This window comes from Oxyura jamaicensis, chromosome 6 (genome assembly GCF_011077185.1).
Source record: "Oxyura jamaicensis isolate SHBP4307 breed ruddy duck chromosome 6, BPBGC_Ojam_1.0, whole genome shotgun sequence".
Taxonomy (NCBI): domain Eukaryota; kingdom Metazoa; phylum Chordata; class Aves; order Anseriformes; family Anatidae; genus Oxyura; species Oxyura jamaicensis.
The window spans coordinates 9,804,828-9,823,229 of record NC_048898.1 but is presented as its reverse complement, the minus strand read 5'-3'; positions in this window follow the sequence as shown (position 1 = coordinate 9,823,229).

The window sequence follows — 18,402 nt, the reverse complement described above, 5'->3', positions numbered from 1 at the left end:
AAAACCATTTGTAGACAGCTTCAGAGACTAACACATCACTGTGCAAACACCAGTGCTCTAAGGAGGTACTATAGCTGCTGGGCAATTTTCTGTCCTCGTGGGTAGGATCCGCATCGCAGCACTTTGTCTTCCTTAATTCACTCATGGAACAGCCGGCGGTGCCCTGCACTGCTCTCCCACCATCTGCAGATGCAATCCTGAGCAACTGTCCATACTGAAATCACTTAGAAATGGAATGAAGGTAATGGAGACATGGTTTGCTGTTCACTGTGAATATCCAGCTTGGATAGTTGGAATAACTGCAAGGGAAGAATTGCCTTTACAACTCCTGTGCCTGATTTATTGGTTAAATTGCTTTTCAGTCCTTGCCGTTTAGTGAACAAGGACATGAAGATGTCCAAAAATAAACGTGGAGTGATTGGTTCCCAGAATGAGTTTTAATAGTCACAAATACAATATTTCAGACTTTTTACTGAGCACTAACCAAGTAGAGTCAATCAAGCTTCATTTAAACAGATTATTTTCTATTCTGGAGTTATACCTGATTTCATACTTTCTTCTATTGACCACCATATCACATAAAATTATGTTTACCTTAAAATTGATCTGTAGATATGCATGAAACAGCACCTAACATGTAGACATGAAGTCTGAGCATTCCTAACGTGTAGGAATTCCTAATGTGTGAAACCTTTTTAGCAGCTGAAAGTCTTGAACCATTCACTGAAATAAGAAAACTAAAATACCAGCAAAATTGATTCTGCTGTCAATAAAATCACTGATAAACACTGGACTTGGATTTGGAGCTGGTGAATAATATATAAATATATATGTAACACCACATACACAAACTTTTTTTAGAACAGAAAAATGAATGCTCCAACTTAAAGTTTTTTCATCTAAATAGCTGGGGAGAGTACCACTTAACCACATAGCCTAAACATATTGACAAAGGGGAAAAAGCTGTCTATTTTCAACTGTGTTTATTTTTTCACTGGTAAGAATAAAAAGAAAAGAAATATAATCATAGTGCCTATGACAAAGATCATGTTTCAAGGAGTGTGCAATGTGTACCATTATTATTTTGACTGCAAATGGAAGCCACTTTTAAACTGACTGTGGTTCAAAGGAAATAACCTTACAAAATCTGTCATGCAGCATTCCAGGAAATGTTTTGGTTTGGTATGTTTGGCCTCCGTTTTTGTGGAGCTGTACATTCCTGTCCATGGTTTTAAAGGATAAAAAAAAAAAAAAAAAAAAAAAAAAAAAAAAAAAAAAAGATTTCAGAATCAATCTGTATTTTGACTCATTTTTATACTTCCCATGCCCAGACTGGTTTATGCATATGAGTGACCAAAGCTGAACGGCATCATTTTCCCAGTTAGTGTCACAAATGAGTTCTATTGTGTGTATTATTGAATTCAGTCCTTCTTCCTTACCGAAGCAGTGTTCTCCTACCATCACCAGTGATCGCTTCTCTCCAAGCAGAATTTTCACTTGAAAGAAAAGCCACAAAGAGGGACAAGACTAATCTGTTTGAAAATGAAAGCTTTCCTCGCCTCAGCCTCGATGCTGGGAGGACTGGCTGGAATTTGCTGGAGTTGGAGACAGAGAGGCGCAAGGGTCTCTCAAATGTCAGCACCCACAGGGCACATGCATGAAAAGCTCAGGTCTTCTGCTGTTTAAGTCAATTTTTCCAGTCTCGCCTACAAGCCTCTCAGTTTTAGGCACTCAGATTGAAGCAGGTAGAATGGCTGAAGTGTCAAAACAACACATTGACAGGGGGAATCAGCTGAGAAAGGAGGCAGAGGCAGCAGTGCCTTTAGTTCTGGACAATGAGGGGTAAAAAAAAAAGCATAAATTATTTGCAAAATGACCTCCCATCTTAACACAATGAAACAGATTGAGGCAACATCACTCATGTTTCTTACAGGAAAAAGAAAGGAGGGAGAACTTTAAAGCAACTTACATTTGTAAAGCAGAAGGTGAAGATCTCCAGCCAGGTCTGCAGAAGAGCAACAGGAGTGGAACCACAAACTGTTCGTCCCTCCCAGGTCAGCCAGCACCTGGGACCTGAGGTTCAAACCTCCAGAAACCTCCCAAAATGGCAGCCAGCACTATCCCCCTGGCTAGGGCGTGTAGCGTCCCCACAGTCGCCATGGGGATGTGGCAAAATGTCAGTGTCACCCATCCAACCCAGGTGGGTCACCATGCTGTGGTGGGTGGCACCTCCTGGGTTTCCATGTTGTGTGGACAGCTGCGTTCCGGGGTGGCATTTTCACACACAGCCCTGGCGGGATGGGCTGGACTGCTTGGTGCCAAGCATACTGATAGTCCAAAATCCAAAGGAATTTCATGACTTCCTCCAAAAAACGTCCCTCTGATAGCCCCAGGGCAAAGCCTGGAGCTGCCTTGCTCCCTGCAGCTGCCAGCTCCCCTCGCAATGCACTGAATGCCCCAAATCCCACTGAGAACCCATAGGAATCACAGAATCAGCGGAGTTGGAAGGGACCTCTGAAGATCATTGAGTTCAACACCCCTGCTGAGCAAGATCACCTAGAGCACGTTGCACAGAATGGCATCCAGGCAGGTTTTGACTATCTCCAGAGGAGACTGTACAACCTCTGGGCAACCTGTTCCAGTGCTCCGTCACCCTCACAATAAAGAAGTGCCCTCTCATATTGAGCCAGAACCTCCTGTGCTTCAGTTTGTGCCCGTTGCCTCGTCCTGTCACTGGGCACAACTGAAAATAGACCAACTCCATCCCCTCAACACCCTCCCCTCAGATATTTATATACATCAGTGAGGTCTCCCCTCAGTCTCCTCTTTTCCAGGCTAACCAGGCCCAGCTCTCTCAGCCTGTCCTCGTATGACCGTCCTCTCATCATCTTTGTAGCCTTCCTCTGAACTTGCTCCAAGATCTCCATGTCCCTCTTGTACCGGGGAGCCCAGAACTGGACATAACACTCCAGGTGTGGCCTCACCAGGGCTGAGTAGAGGGGCAAGATCACCTTCCTTGGCCTGCTGGCAACACTCTTCTGACTGCAGCCCAGGATCCCGTTGGCCTTCTTGGCCACAAGGGCACACTGCAGGCTCATGGTGGGCCTCCTGTCCACCAGGACTCCCAGGTCTCTCTCTGTGGAGCTGCTCTCCAGCAGGTCCGCCCCCAACCTGTACTGGTGCTTGGCGTTATTCCTCCATAGGTGCAGGGCCCTGCACTTGTTGTTGCTGAACTTCATGAGGTTCCTCTCAGCCTAGCCCTCCAGCCTGTCAAGGTCCCTCAGAATGGCAGCACAGCCCTCTGAGGTATCAGCCTCTCCTCCCAGCTTTGTGTTGTCAGAAGGGAGGGCCCAGGGCTGGGGGCAGCGCACTGCAGGCCCACGTGTCAGGGGGACACCAGGCCCCATCACGGTTCTCTGCCACTTGGGCTTTCTTCATGCCCCACTGCATAGCTCCCAGCCACTGCCTTGAAGAGCCCTGCTTTCCTAACTAGCTCTTAGGCTTTTCCTTTTTTAAAAAAATGTGTCTCAGAGTATCTGTCTGAATCTGTCACTTGGCTTCTTCTAATGCATGTTTTTTGCTTGAAATCTGTCTTTAAGGGTGTTAGTTCAAGTGCTTTTGAACACAGCAACTTACAAAATGGCAGGAAAATGCTCTGCTTGTAAAGTCCCATCTCCACAAGCAGAGGTGCTCTGAAGATCATGATGCTGTAACCCATTGGTCAAATAACACTTTTCCTCTGTCACAGGGCTAAGGAGAGGGTTGGGGTGGGAAAATAACATTGCCCAAGGTAAAGCTCCTACCCCAACACAAAGGCTTGGCCTGACAGGGTAACTGGTGATGGGTCACAGACAACCAATACCCTTCAGTAAGATGAAGCTGTTCACCTGGTTGTGCTGTCACAGCTGATGTCACTAAGGACACCCTTTATCTTCCCACCAGCAGGTAGAAGGTTGGCTTTTTCCTTGTGTGCCTGTACTGTAAGGCCTGTTTGCTGTGGCAGAGAGCGGCAGCTCTGAAGGTATCCTCTGGTGGCAGAAAGCTTGTTTCTGAAGTGAGTAATTTCTGATGTTTTTTGTTAGAAAAAAACTTGTGGTTTTTATCTTTTTTTCATCCCTTCAATAAGTCTGATTATCCTCCCTCTTTCTTTACCACCCTTTATTTTCCTTCCTACTCTTCCCTTTGTACTGGATATTTTCTCTAATAGTTATTTTACACATTCTATAGCATAGTGACTAGGTTTATTAGATTGAGCAGGGATTAAGGTGTTAGAGAACAACAGTCCTATAGCTTTATCTCTCACTATTTGGAGTGAAAGCCTTAGCTGATTATTTCAGAAATGTACCTACTTGGTAAGAGAGTCTCCTTTGTTTTCCTTTCACCCAAGGGTAAATTACAAGTTTCTTGTCTGCTGCTTTCTAAAATTGAAAAATCTGAAGCTTATTTAGAGTATGTGCCACAATAGGCCCTGCAAGCAGTCAGGCCATCCAGTAAAGCACTCTACATCCAGAGAGCCTATACTGACTTTCAAGAGTGCAACTTAAATTGTACAAAATACAAACGTAATAGGAGTGGCTCATAAAATACTCATTAATAAGACTCATGCCTGATACTTGCTTAAAATTGCATATGGTTATGGAATTCGTTTGCAGATGTTAAAGATGCCTTAATTATGACTGCTTTCTGAAGCAAGGCTATAGCAAGTACAACACAGCTTCACAAACTTCTCATGACAATCTGCATTCTAATAATTCGATTTACTTAGGCAGTCATCTGCAGAACAACAGCATTCTTCAAACTATTTAAATCCTTTAATTCATACTCTTTGCAGATCCATAGCAAGCTGGTAAAAATGATGGCAATTACTTCTCAAGCGTTGTTTACAGTTATAGCTACTGCTAATGTTAAGCACTGCAGTTACTTGCCAACAAAATGCTTCTAGAAACATCATTGGTACCATGTAAAATAATAATGTTTTATTATAAGTATCTTTTTCTGCCAGGACTTGGTAAGAGTATGCACACAGACCTCAAGTGAAGTTCTTGGTTACTTGACAAATATGTCGTTGTCCCCCCCCAGCACAGCTGTGGAAGTAAGGATAATTGTGAGCCTCCTTTGTTTCAGAGGTGGCACTTCTCCTTAAAATGAAGGTGTACTTACTAACTTAGTAATATTCAAAATATCGTGTTTATGTCTCTGGATGCTTTCCTTGAGTGGAAGAGTTTGTCTGTCAGTACACTGAGATAAATTATAGGTGGGCAGGCAGCAGCAGAACAACCAGTCATGAAACTTTGATTTTACTCTTTTTCTGGTGAGCTTGTGGTTTTTTTTGTTCTTCACTGTTGTTCACAAGCACAGTTACAGTGGGATTTATGCAGGCATGAAGACATGAGAAGGGCTGATGGTTCAGGAGTCTCTCGCTGTTTCGCAGCAAAGGAACAGTGGAGGATGCCAAGGCCTGAGGGGAGTGCAGGCCTCACCTAAGTGTGGGACAGGCCTCAGGCAATCTGTGGGATGGGTGTTAATAAGGACTTAAAGAGCAAACTCTGGTAAACCCCCTACATTATTCCAATGGAGATAAGCCAGTTAGATCCAGGTCAGTATGGGAGAGTTGCTTGGAAAATGAGGTGGGGGAAATCTAGTCTGAAAACAGGACTTGGTTTTCCTTCTTGGCAATTATCTGCCAGGGAAAATGTTGGCTACAAATAAGAACTTTGTGCAGTGTAATTACGTGAAACCAAAAACAGAGAGGGGTTTGCAGAAAGAGCTGTGATGTCAGAATAGCTGGGCACCAAACATGTAACTCCTCACTAATTGGCCTGATGAGTGGCTTGGCCTAGGTGTGGTGGATTAAGTAAATTGACTACACCATTTTAAATGTGTTCTCCAGGAGAGCTGATTGCTTCGTAAGGAACCAAAGTGCCTATAAAAGAGTTGTGAGGTTGGGGAGCTTTTAGCTGTCCTATTTTTTTCAGACATCAGACTAGAGAAAGGTAAAGTGGGTTTAACTGTGAAAACGTAAAGCTTTTTAGAACTAGTTTCCTACTGCCTGGGATGGTGGATAATTATGCTGATTAGATTTGGTACCACAGATGTGCATGTGCCTGTTTTGCTCCAACCCCTCTTGCTTGTAATGGTCTCTTCTGACTATCTTTTCAGGAAATTCTCTGGTACAGTGGACTTGGAGTGGGGGGGGTTGAGAGTAGAAGGAATAAAGCTTCTCTATAGCAACTAATATAACACCCTACTACTACTTCCCCATGTTTCCCTTTGGTATCTTATGTAAAATCTTTGGTTGACCTACTCAGAGTTTCTTCTGCCTCATGCTGTAGTTCTTTTTCTGTGTCACACTTGATAGTTTGCTATTCTTCTAAAAATAGTGTTGCTGTTCTAGACCGACTTACAACAGGGATAAGGAAAATGAGTTATTTAACTCTTTGATTAAAAAAAAAAAAGTGGTTATGATGTTGGCCAAGTCCCCAGGAACTGTGTAGAGCCTGAAGTTGACCCTGCTCACCATAAGACTGTGCTGTGTGGAGGTGTCTCTGCAGGGGTGACAGGAGCTTTGCAGGGATGTTCCTGGAAGATGCCAGGGCATGGGGACTTGCCTGCTGACTTTGTGGAGGCACTTGTTTGACCTTCAACAATGGGAATGATTTTCCTTGAGCCACTACTATTCAGGGAGCTGATGTTGTAACAGTAGTATACTAAGGGAAAATTTTATGGCCAACTGCAGTTTATGGATGTCAGTTGTCCTGCTTACAACCAGCAGTATAAAGAATGTGAAGCTGATGAAGAGCATAACAACTGACCAAGGTGGATGGGAATAGACTGGTTCAGGTGCCAGACAAGCACTACATCTATTGAGAAATGAGGGGAAGGAAGATCTTGCCTCTCTGTTTGATCTGTACTCGCTTAGTGCTTTTTCAAAAGCACTGCAGAGAGTAAGTGCTTTTTGGTTGCTGCTTTTTAAATCTGTATTTTACCATTAGGTTTAACAGTTTCTTGACCGAACCTCCACAAGGTATGCCTTGCTTTGGGAGATTTGTGTTTGAATCTAAGAGCATTTATGGATTTATTAGTGGTAACTTACATCTCTGGCTGGTCTACGTTTACAGTCACTTTATTTCAAATCAAATGAACCTTTTTTCCTATCTAGTTAATTGAGCCAATATAGATTCTCAAACACAGCTTTTCCCTTCTATGAATTTGATGAATTAGAAAGCTATCACTAACTATTATTATTTTACTGGACTAATAATTTATTTCCTCAAGAAGTTACTATTTTTATGTGGCTACAATAGCCTGAAGTAATTACAACCTTAGTGTTACTTGAGGCCATGTGGTTTAGTGCTCTACTGCTGAAATTTACTACTACTACTAATGTCTTCCAAATACTGGGAAGGAATAACAGTGTAGAAAGGGAATCTCAATAAGCACCATCAGGACAATAGCTGAGAATACCCTAATGCACCAGTATTTTTAACCTATGTAATAACACCAAGGTAATCGCATGCCTATTGAAGAAGAAAGGGGCATGGTATAGGTTTCTTTTGATGCTAAAGATGATAAAGTAAATGGCTTATCTGGCTGATGAAACAACATTAAGATGATGAATGACTTCATGCGATTTTGAAGTCAGTGAGACTACCCAGAGTCCAAAATTCACAAAGTCAAAGGCTGACTTTTTCTTATTCCTATTAGAATGATAAGATGTTGAATTGGTATTGTGCATAAGAAGCAGTGTTAGTGAAGGATGAGAATGGTCACGGAAATACTTGCCTATAGTCTAATAACTTAGGTGGATAAAAGTCTGCCTCATGCCACATGAGGGGGGAAATAGAAATCCCCTTCTCAGTTCTTCCAGTCTGGGGAAGAAGATGCCATACCTGAAGGTATGGAATCATTTTTTTCATGAAGGATTATGGCATGAAGCCAAATAGAGAACTTCATGATTTATGGGTTAAATATCATTTTAATCAAGGAGATGCCTTAACTAGCCAGTTTAATCATTGTCATCAACTTCATCAGGGTGATTGAAATCATCATTACTCCAGCAACTGATTATCAAGAGCTGGATGTGGCCTTTCCTCTAATGCTGAAACTGCTCATTAGAAAAGTGTCAGAGGTCTTTGACAGTACCTGTGCATAATCTGCCCTGGCATTTTTGCCAAGTTCTGCTGGAGTGTGTGGACTCTGTCTTCGAACAAACTTTGCTTACTGTAGTTCAAATTAATTACTATTTTGTATTACAAATACTTACCTATATATGCACAGAACTTCTGATAGAAGTGTAGAAATCTGACTTCCTCTCAGGCTTTGTAACTGGTGGCAAAAACATTATTTAAACACAGTTGAAATACAAGTTTATTTCACTTGTCTCAAGCTGTAGTTGTGTTGAGAGTAAAAGGAAGTGAAAGATCAGGTAACTTGCTTTCCTTGTGTGTGTCTCTGTGTACAGGGTCTCACTTCCACTCGTAGATACTCAAATTTTTAGTAAAAGCTTGAAATCTTACCCAAGAAGACCAAACTTTCTGTTGAAATTATCTGATTTTGATTTCTGGGGACTGCTGCTTAACTGAAGTGCTTCTGGCAGAGGCAGCAAAGCACAGAACCCAATGCAGTAAGTGGTAAAGCGAAAAACCTGTGTGCTTTCAGGAATGCAAAGATGCTGATTAAAGTTTGGCAACTACACGGCATCCTAGATTTAAAATTGATTTAAAAGAAAAGATTGAAATTCCTGAATGAGAACAAAATCAAGATTAAATCTAAACAAAGCAAAATCCCAAAGCAATATATGCCTGAGTGGACAGGCTGATGATGGTTTGTGGTCAGACAGCAAAATGGTGTGCCATTAGATCAACAAAATGATAGTCAATGTGGAAGTTGTGTGTGAAGTTCCCCATCTGGTATAAGATATATTGATTAATATGATTCATGAGGAGCATACTCCTGGGTTATCTGAGGCAGATAACCAAAAGCTTCTTATGTTTTCCCCTAAGTTACTTGGAATGGACCATCAGATACAAATAAGAGCAGAGTTCTAAGAAGGGTTGAGAAGCATAAAAATGGGTTTGAGGAACAACTAAGATAACCATAAACTATATAGCAAACTATATAAACTATATATAGTTGTAGAGATGATGAATCCAGACAGCCAGGGATGTTGGGGAGCTGGGGTTTTTGTAGAATGGAAGACATACGGTTATGCCTGGTTAGGTGAAAAGGCTTCTCTTGCTCTGGCTTCATTTTTTTTATTTTTCTTTTTAATATATGAAAAGTTCTGGGAGTCCTGTTTTGGTTAACTTTAGGGTACCAACAAAGAATTGATCAAAGATGCAGGTGCTGGAAGCCAGACCAGAAAACAGTCTGTTGAATCGTCCAGGTTTGCTTTGGGTTCTTGATAGCTGTTAGCTGTTCTACCAAGAAAAACAAAACCCAAACAAAAATTGTCCTAAAATTTGCAAGCATAGAGGAAAATCAAGCAGGACTTAGCTGTCTGAGAGAGAGGTTTGAAGATCTGTAATCCAAGCATGGTGACTTCTGGCACAAGTGATAAGCCTCATCTGTCTTCAGATGGAGACTGAGGAAAGGAAGCCAAGGATGTTTTTGTAATTTTGCAGTAACCACCATGGGAAAGGCAATTGCTCCAGGCAGGAGCCTTCCCAAAGAAGAGGCAAATACAACTAATGAGAAGGGCCCCTAGCAATGCAGCAATGGTTACACAGAGGGACCAGGGTTTTTAATTTGGTTTCAGAATGTATGGAGAAACATGAATTTGAAACAAAAGAAAACATTTAATTCTTTATGGTTTGCAAACTGAATTTAATGTGTTGGACTGAGAAAGAAGTGACACAGAAGAATTTACAAATGAGAGAAGCAAGGATAAGGGATTTAGAAAGGTTCCTGGACTAGGGAACAAGAAATGTCTCCCTGCTTTACTTAACATACTGGAAATCATGTTTTGTTGTCTTGAAATACATGAGACTGCTTGGGACCTTAAGTGACATGTACTGATTTAACAGCCTTTAATCTCTTCTCATTTGGGGATAGGAATACTGATGTCAATCCTGCTTTGCAATGGATGCATGCAATGTGCTTTTTAAGGTTCATGGGGCAAGCTCATCTCCTTGCCCTTCTTTATCCCTGCAAGATGACCCTGAAATGCTCCCCCTGCCCCATCCATGCAAAGAGGGGAAAAACAAAAAGCACAAAACCCCCAAGGCTGTGTTGCAATGCCTGCTAGCACCCCTGTGAGGCTGTGCTGTGTGTACCTTGTACTTTGGTCCCAGGGTGACCCTGCTGCTACAACAGCTGCTTCTGTGGCTGCCAGCAGTGCTGCTCTTGCAGTACGCTACTGTGAATCAGGTTTCTTACTGCTCATGTGTAAGAGAGCTTGAACCAGGCTTGCATTTCATTCTTTGGGCAGATGATCTTCAGCATGTGTTCCTGCTCTAGCTGCTCTTTGAAAATTCATGCTGAATTCTTACTTTTATTATTCTGTATTAGCAACTCCTTTTCTTTTAGACCTTACCTTTGCTTCTTACCCTGCAGGTGGGCTTCCTAACAGACATCCCCTTCCTTCTCACTGTGATGTAGCTGCCTATGCTGCTTAGAAGGAGCATTTGGTACAATTACAAGCCTTTTATGATACTACTGTTGTTCTGAGAGTGTTCTGGAGGGACTGTGTGTCTGGTGGTTGCTGCAACCAGGCAGCAGCACCTGGAGAGAGGAGGAACAAGCTGCAGCCTGGCCGTGCTGAGGAGCTGTGACCAGGCTTGGCAGGCACAGCAGTGATGGGCTGCCCTGAAAATGTGGCTAGTCTGGTATCCTAAAGCACAGAGCCTGAGCTACTGCCTCTGTGCAGGAGGACAATCAAACCTACAAGTAGCAAACCACCATGAGAGCAGACTGGGAGCACCAAACGTGGCAATGAAACATCTGACTGCTGCTGGTGGCATGTCAGCAGTAAATAATCCTGTGTGTGTTCTGATGGTCGCTGCCAGCTCTGGCAGTGTGAGCTCTGCTACCACCCACGGTGGTGGTTGTGCAGCCCTAGGCTCAACACAGCGGTCATCCTAGATGATGTGGATAGGTACCCATGTGCTCCATGCATGTGCATTGCTAAAACAGCGACAACAAGGGATTTTACTATAGGTTCAAGAAGTTCACAGCTCCTAATTCTCTTTCAATTAGTAATATTACAATATGTTCCCAAATTAGTGGTCATGGACAGAATTGAGCAAGACAAATACAGGACAGGTCAGCTCACTTTTAAGCATGATATATAGCTTTCTAAGCAGACAGTGCGTGGGTACAAAAAATACTACTGTGCTTGTTCATATTTTTCACAACACATTTCCTTCCAGACATCTTATTACTATTATCTGTTTTAGTTGATCTAATTTTGTGGTCAAAATGAGCCAGATGGAAAGGGATGTGCTATTCCCTAGCATGTTCTAAACTGCATCAGCCCAGTGTTAGTGTCAGCACAAATAGCTAAAGCTGGAATCATAAACACTTGCTATATCTAACACAAATGATACAGCTCAGCCTGTTAATGGACTGGGCACGTATTAACCTCCCACCAACATGGCAGAGTTTCAGACAGTTCATGCATATGCTGCCTTGCTGACACTTTAAGAGTACATACTTCTCTAGGTTGCTGCAGAAATAAATGGTGCATTTTTTTTTTTTTAATATTGTAGATGTTGATGACTGAAATGTCTGTAAGGAAAGATACTGTTAATATGAATATTGTATTTATCCTCCTTCATCCCAAAGAATTGGGGGTCCTGAAGACACATGAACGACCTTACAACAAACATTAAAGTGATTTAATTAAGCAGCTGCTAAGATACAGAAGGCTAGGAAATGATCTGATTTTGGTCTTCTTTTTAGCATCACTCATACTAAGTGGTTCAATCTTATATGTGTAAATACTTCTTAAATAAATTATGCTTTTCTCTAAGGGAAGATAAGTCTATCCAGGAGTTTCAGAAAACAGGTCTGAGAGGGGCACCAGGAAGCCATAGTAACAACTCTTCTGTCACTTTGAATGCGTATTAAACTTTTCTTTAAAGCTCGTGTAATTTCCCTGGGCAGCCTCTTCCATTCATTTCAAATTCTGATCCTGTACTGCACTGCTGCAAGCGAAGAAAATTACTTCACTTGGTTTCTTCACTGTTAGCATGCAGAGTAGATTACTCTTTCCTGCTTTGCCTGCAGCTCCGTGAGTGTTTGAAGACTTCTCCAAGTCGCATCTCTGCCCCCTCAGCCTGGGATGCCTACATCTCCCTAGATGTGGTGCTCTGGAGCTGTCTCGTGGCTCCCTTTGGTCAAGGAAGACTTCTATGGTGACAGTCTGTGTGTATCTTAAGAGCATATTGCCATGGATACCTAACAAAAGTTATTACAAACTGCTCTACATGGAATTCATATTTTCCATTGAAGTCTCCTGGGGGAGTTTCAGTTCAGAAATCGTGGAGTTCACCCCATTTTTAATGTGGTCATTGCTGGTCAGCTTGTTCATGCTGATCAATTTGTTAGACATTTAAAACGTTTAAGAGTTTTCACAATCTTAGTATGATAAAATGGAGTTCTGAGAAACAATTTTTCGTCTCAAGTTATTTAATATGTAGTATAGGTTGAAGAAGACCTAGTAAATGCAAAAACCAAGGTTTTCCTAGCTAAAGTAGCCTTAGGGAAAATCAGGAACAGCAACCATGAAGGACTTACAATTGACTTAGGAATATTCTAAGCAGGCTTATGGTTCACCAGTGACATGTTATATATTTCAGATGTTACTCAGTACATGTATGTACTTCCCTACTGGCAACTGGAAAGAATGACTGCTCATATTGTGACCACACCATGAATGGATATGAACGTGCTAGCCTCCTTTGCCTCAGCAGGAAATCAATGGGTCACGCTGCTGAAAATCTTATGTCCAGTTAATGATCAAAACAACAAAGGTAGCGTGTCCCTCTGACACCAACTCTGCTGAAAAACTGAGGCAAGCTTTGGGTTACTTATCCCAGCTGACACTGAAGTTTTCCATTTTCTCTGCCGTAGTTAACAGACAGTTAGCAGTTGCTAGTGGATTGTTCACGCCTTTTAAATACCACATTTTGGTCTCCCCACAGAGAGCTGAGCACTTGTACAGCCTCAAATGGTTTGAGGTTTTTCAAAGCATGAGCGTATCATAGTGCCAGGAATGTTTTTACCCCATTAAACGTGTTAAATTTCTTATCAGATATATACTGCTTCCCATTTTTATGTAGTTTGGTTGTATAGGGCTCTCCTGATTTCCTTTAAACACTTGCAGTAACCAAAAACTGATGAAGATGATACTTTTTCCCAAGAAATACAAACCAGTGTTAGCTCTGCACAATATATGGACTTTTCATAGGACTGCGAGGAGACATCATGCAGTGAAATACTGCGGCTCAGGTACAGAAGCAAACAAGTTATGTCTCAGACTGCAGGGAAGATTTGCAGACAGTGATGAAGTTACTAAAACTGCCAGAGATCTACAGCTTTGGTTTGCACAGCTGAAGTTCCTGCTGCCCCCACCTCTCCTTTTAGGAAGCTCTGTATCCAGAGGGTAGTGGTTAATGCCTGCTGGGAAAATTGCACAAGAGGAGCTTGGATATCAAGAGAAGTAAAATCACGGGGGAGAAAAAGGGACATGGGGAAAAAGAAAAGAGTAAACATCCATGCAAACGTTTATATGCAGAAGAAAAAGTAGTCTATCTTCTACAATAGTGAACTCATTTCAGCAGTTTGGCAGATGATAGTCACAAGTTTTCTTAGAGAATGTAGTAGGGAAGGGGTATTAGGAGTGGTAGTAATGTTATAATTCTTAATTAAACCTTACTGCATTCTATTTCACTTTCAAATTTTCATCTGTTTAAGGGTGATTTGCAATTCAGGCTTACTATTCATGCTTAAGTTGTCATTTATGCATATAATTTATACGGTTGCTAACAGAAATTGAACTTGGAGACGTGATGTCATTACTTTTAAGAAAGCCCTGGTAAAAGGGTGTGTGTTTTTTTTTTTATTTTGTAAGTTCTCAAATACTGTTGACTGGGGTCAGAATTCAAGCTGGAAAATCAGGAGCATTAGGTAAAATTTTAGAGCCAAGCTCTTCTTCGGTGATTACACTGCTGTCAAGATACAGATCTCTTGGGCAGTGTGTTCCATCTAGACTGTCAGCTGAAGAAAACAAAGGGGGTGAATGGACTGCTAGATGTGCTTTTAAAAGTCTTCTACATACCTGTGTGTAGTTATTTGGAGTCATTAATTAAACAGGGATATGTAAGAACTGGACTAAATTCAAGCACAGTTTATTTCACTTCTATTTAGCTCTTGGTCATCACTTTTGTCCTCATAGTGCTGAGATAAAATCTACAGCATTTTCTTTGGGGTGGGGGGGAATAGGAAATGTACAATTGCTAACTTTTGACATTCTGGTATTTAATACTGGCAGGCTTCCACATGAAAGCAAGCTATAGGTTGAAGGGGTATTGTTTTTCAGTTCTGAGAAGTTTCTTAATTATCTTGCCAGAATTTGCACTTGACTGTAGCTTTCTGGTATGACTGTTTTCCTGTACCAATTCTTAACTGGGTTTAGCAAATCTACTACACTTGGAAGTACTTGGAAAGGTTGGATGCAACGTGCCCTAACGCTGCTACAATTAGCCCAGTGTGTCCAGTTAAGCCGGAGTAAATAGAGCAAAACATTTTAGCTATGAATGGTACGGTGGGTGGGAAATTGGTTGGACTATTGAGCTTGAAGGGCCATGATCAGTGGCAGAAATTATTATAGAAGTGGAAAAACAACTTTGATTTTGCTGGCTCCAAAAGAATGACCTGTATCACTCCAAGCAAGAGAATTGCTGTCAGTAGTGTAAGGCAAATGACAGATGAGCAGTCCGAGCCTAGGCAGCCCGCGGTGGGGTGCCTGTACTGCCACTAGCTGTTGGTATAAAGCAGTTAAAAAGGGTATTCTGAGAGAAGCTACTTAAGACAGCTGAAGGTATTTCATGATAGATAGAAGCAATGTATAGGGAACATCGTATTTAAACTCTTATTTGCAACTGGATTAGCATAGTCTGACAATCTGCTGTATCTAGGACTAAAGCAGATGTGTACAAGAAAGGATGAATTAAAATGATACTCAGGTGGCCTCTTAGGCAAGGCTAATTTCATCTGATATTTTTTTTGACTATTTCAGAACTGTGGACTTCAACGTGCCTCCCTCTGCCTTCAGTATTTTTATTTTTTTTTACAAAAATGTATGTTGCAGTATACTCCAGAACTAAATCTCAAGGCAGTGAGACAGCTCTGTTCAGTCAGTTCTGCATTGCTTTCTAATCACTGCACAAAGTTACGCTTACACGGAAAAACATCGTTTTAAGGATTAAAGAACTTTGTTCTTTAGAGCTTTCTCCTCTGCACTTTCTCAGGAAATGCAGGATGCTGTTACTGTCCTACATCCTAATGCACTTCCCCAACAAGGTTTTCTGCTAAGCCATTATAAATATTTTGTGGAGCAGTTGACTTCACTGTCTCTTTTTTTTCCTGCTGTGTATGTTTGTGTCTTATGGATGGTGTACAAATATGAGAAAGCATTAATAGGATTCTTCCTTTTTAAATTATAACTAACTTTGGATACCAGTATTGTCTTTCAAACACTGCAGTGACAAAAATGCAGCTACTGGAGTTCCTGGCTAAACTGTGGCCAGCTGAGTTGGGGTGAAAGAGTAAGGTGAGAATTGGGGGTTCTGCCTGCACACCACGCCTTTGGAAGTGTACAATTTGGTGGAGTGAGAGCTCACAGCTTGACGAGTTGTCTCAAGGGGTCATAGATATATCTTACTGGCTGAACACAGCTAACCCTAGCAGCTTATGAATCTCTGAATCAGCATTGTACGCCAGAGTGTGGTGATAAACTTCCCTCTTGATTTGCATACTGATAATAAGCAATATGCCTTGCCAGCCATCTCAGTGCAACTGGACTTCAATACACAGAATGATGTTTATTATGTTTACTTTAATGGATTGCTTAAAAAAAAAAAAAAAAAAAAAAAAATAATACTAGTGCCTCTCAGGGCTGATATTTTTCTGACTTTTTTTTTTTTCTGAAAACAATGTTGTTTAGTATACATCAACTAAATGGAGAGGAAAAATCATCTGGGGAAACCTTGTCAGACTCTGGCTAGAGGCCAATTTCAAACATTTTATGATTGCAAATTTGCTGCAGAGAATCAAAGAAACAGGAGGCAGAACATCCAGAAGCATAATAAATTAACCTATCTGAAATTCCATCAGGAGTGTCTGTATAGCAGGGGAAACAAAAAGACCAAGTTTGCTTTCCCTTAAAGCTTTTCTAGAGCATATCTTTCATGATGGGTAGCTGCAACTTCTGTACGTTCACTATGATCTTGAACGATTCAGGACTTTGAAGGAGGAGAACATTTTGCTAAATAAAACTAAGATCAGGGTGCTACTTGCACTGACAGTTGTCAGTAAATACTCCACTGGGACACAAATTAGAGCACTAATTGGTGCGAGTTATGACAAAGCTAGCATTAGAAAGTGGGGAAGAAAAATGATGCTTGTTCACTGACTGTAAAAAAAAAAAAAAAGTGCCAGACAGGAAATGCAGAGTCCTTCCTCTCACAGCAAGCAGGGTGCCTGCACAGCAAATGCTGGGCTTAAAACACTCGCATTTATAGAGAGGCTCTTAAGTTATATATATAATTATGCAAGAAAAATGAATAGCTTGGTAAAAGCTCCCTTTTTTCTCCCTCCTTGTAGCAAATGTGTTCAGCAATAGGCTGTTTTTGACTTCTAAAGGAATTTCTGTCAAATAAAACTACCAGGGAATATTACGAGTGAGCAGGTATCAAAGCTGTGTTTGTAGAAATTGGGCCTCAGAGTACTTGAGGAGGGAAGATGTTTAGTTGAGTTTCTTTACATGTCACTTCATGTTTCTTTTCCTTATGAATCTTCCAGCTGTGGTACTTGCTGTCTGTTTAAAAACAAGAATACTCCAGCAGTTTCTTTTCTAAAGAAGTCTGTGGCAGCTGCATTGTACTTATTTTGTTTGCTTTTGTCTCTGGTTGAAAAGAAAGGCAGGAAAGTGAAACAAAGCACAGAAATGAATGTCTGTCAAACTGAAAACCTAATATAATAAACTTTATTGACTAGATAAATCTCTTTGATACTCTTGCTTCTCATACTCGTAACTGTTCTCGCTTAAGACTGTTACCTAAATATGAGGAAATTTTGTCTTGATATTGTTAAACTGAAAGAAGCATTACATTTGTGTTGACAATCAGGTTTGAAAGCATGTCAAAAATATTTTGAATGCAGTTAGAAAGCAAATACATTTCTTTCAAGTGTCTGTAGACTTTAATTTCATGAATATTCAGCATAAGGCTGGGATGGTATCAAGAAATGCATGTTAATGTTCTCTTTTTGCTTGGCATGTATATCATGTTGAAGGTAGCCTTTCTGTTTATGACTCTTTGAGGACTTTGGTGTTATCTTTGGATCAGGTACTGAAACCATTGCAGACAAGAATGTGTTCTTACCTATACATAAACCATCACAACGATAATCTGAGCATTATTTTAAGTACAGGGAGGAAAAGATATGAAACAAATCCATTGCATCTCCTTGGGCTGCTCAGTAGCTCATAATTCAAACATGCACCACATAATCTAAAGAGAATTAAATGTCGTTGCTTGAATTGGAGAGGAGTGATCCACTGAATTCAAATTAATGAGGAACCCTGAAGAGCTTTCAGCTGTCCTCACAGGTGGTCACTGTTCTTCATGGTAAGTCAAGTGTACAGGTAGGTTGGCAGAGTGTGAGCAGAGAAGTGGATTGCATTTGCAGGAGATGGGGTGTTAATTGACAAGGGTACTTAATATCTTGTATGGAGATGTTCTGGCTGTGGCTCCAAAACATCGATTGTTGTCAGTGAAGTGTTACTCAGATGATTTCAGGGAAGCCACATCGCATTTACTTTAAAGCTGGAGGCTATGGAAGCAGGAGCTATGAGCTATTTGCGTTACACTTTTATAAGAAATTTCCCAGTGGAACAGCAAGTCACACTGCTGTCATACCCCTACCAAGGCCTCCTAGGCACCTGCAGTGATGCCAGTAGGATCTGGCCAGGGTTGTGAGTGTGCAGAGGAAGGAGATGGACCTCCTCAGTGCGGGAGCATCCTGGAAGCACTCCATTACCAAAGCAGAGAGAAGATTTCTCCAGTGATAAGTGCTAACAGTGAATTAATGTAAGACTTGCACAGAAAGGCTAAAACCTACAGTTGTATCCAATAGTTTATGAATTCTTATTCTTGGGGGGGAATCTAACTGTGACCC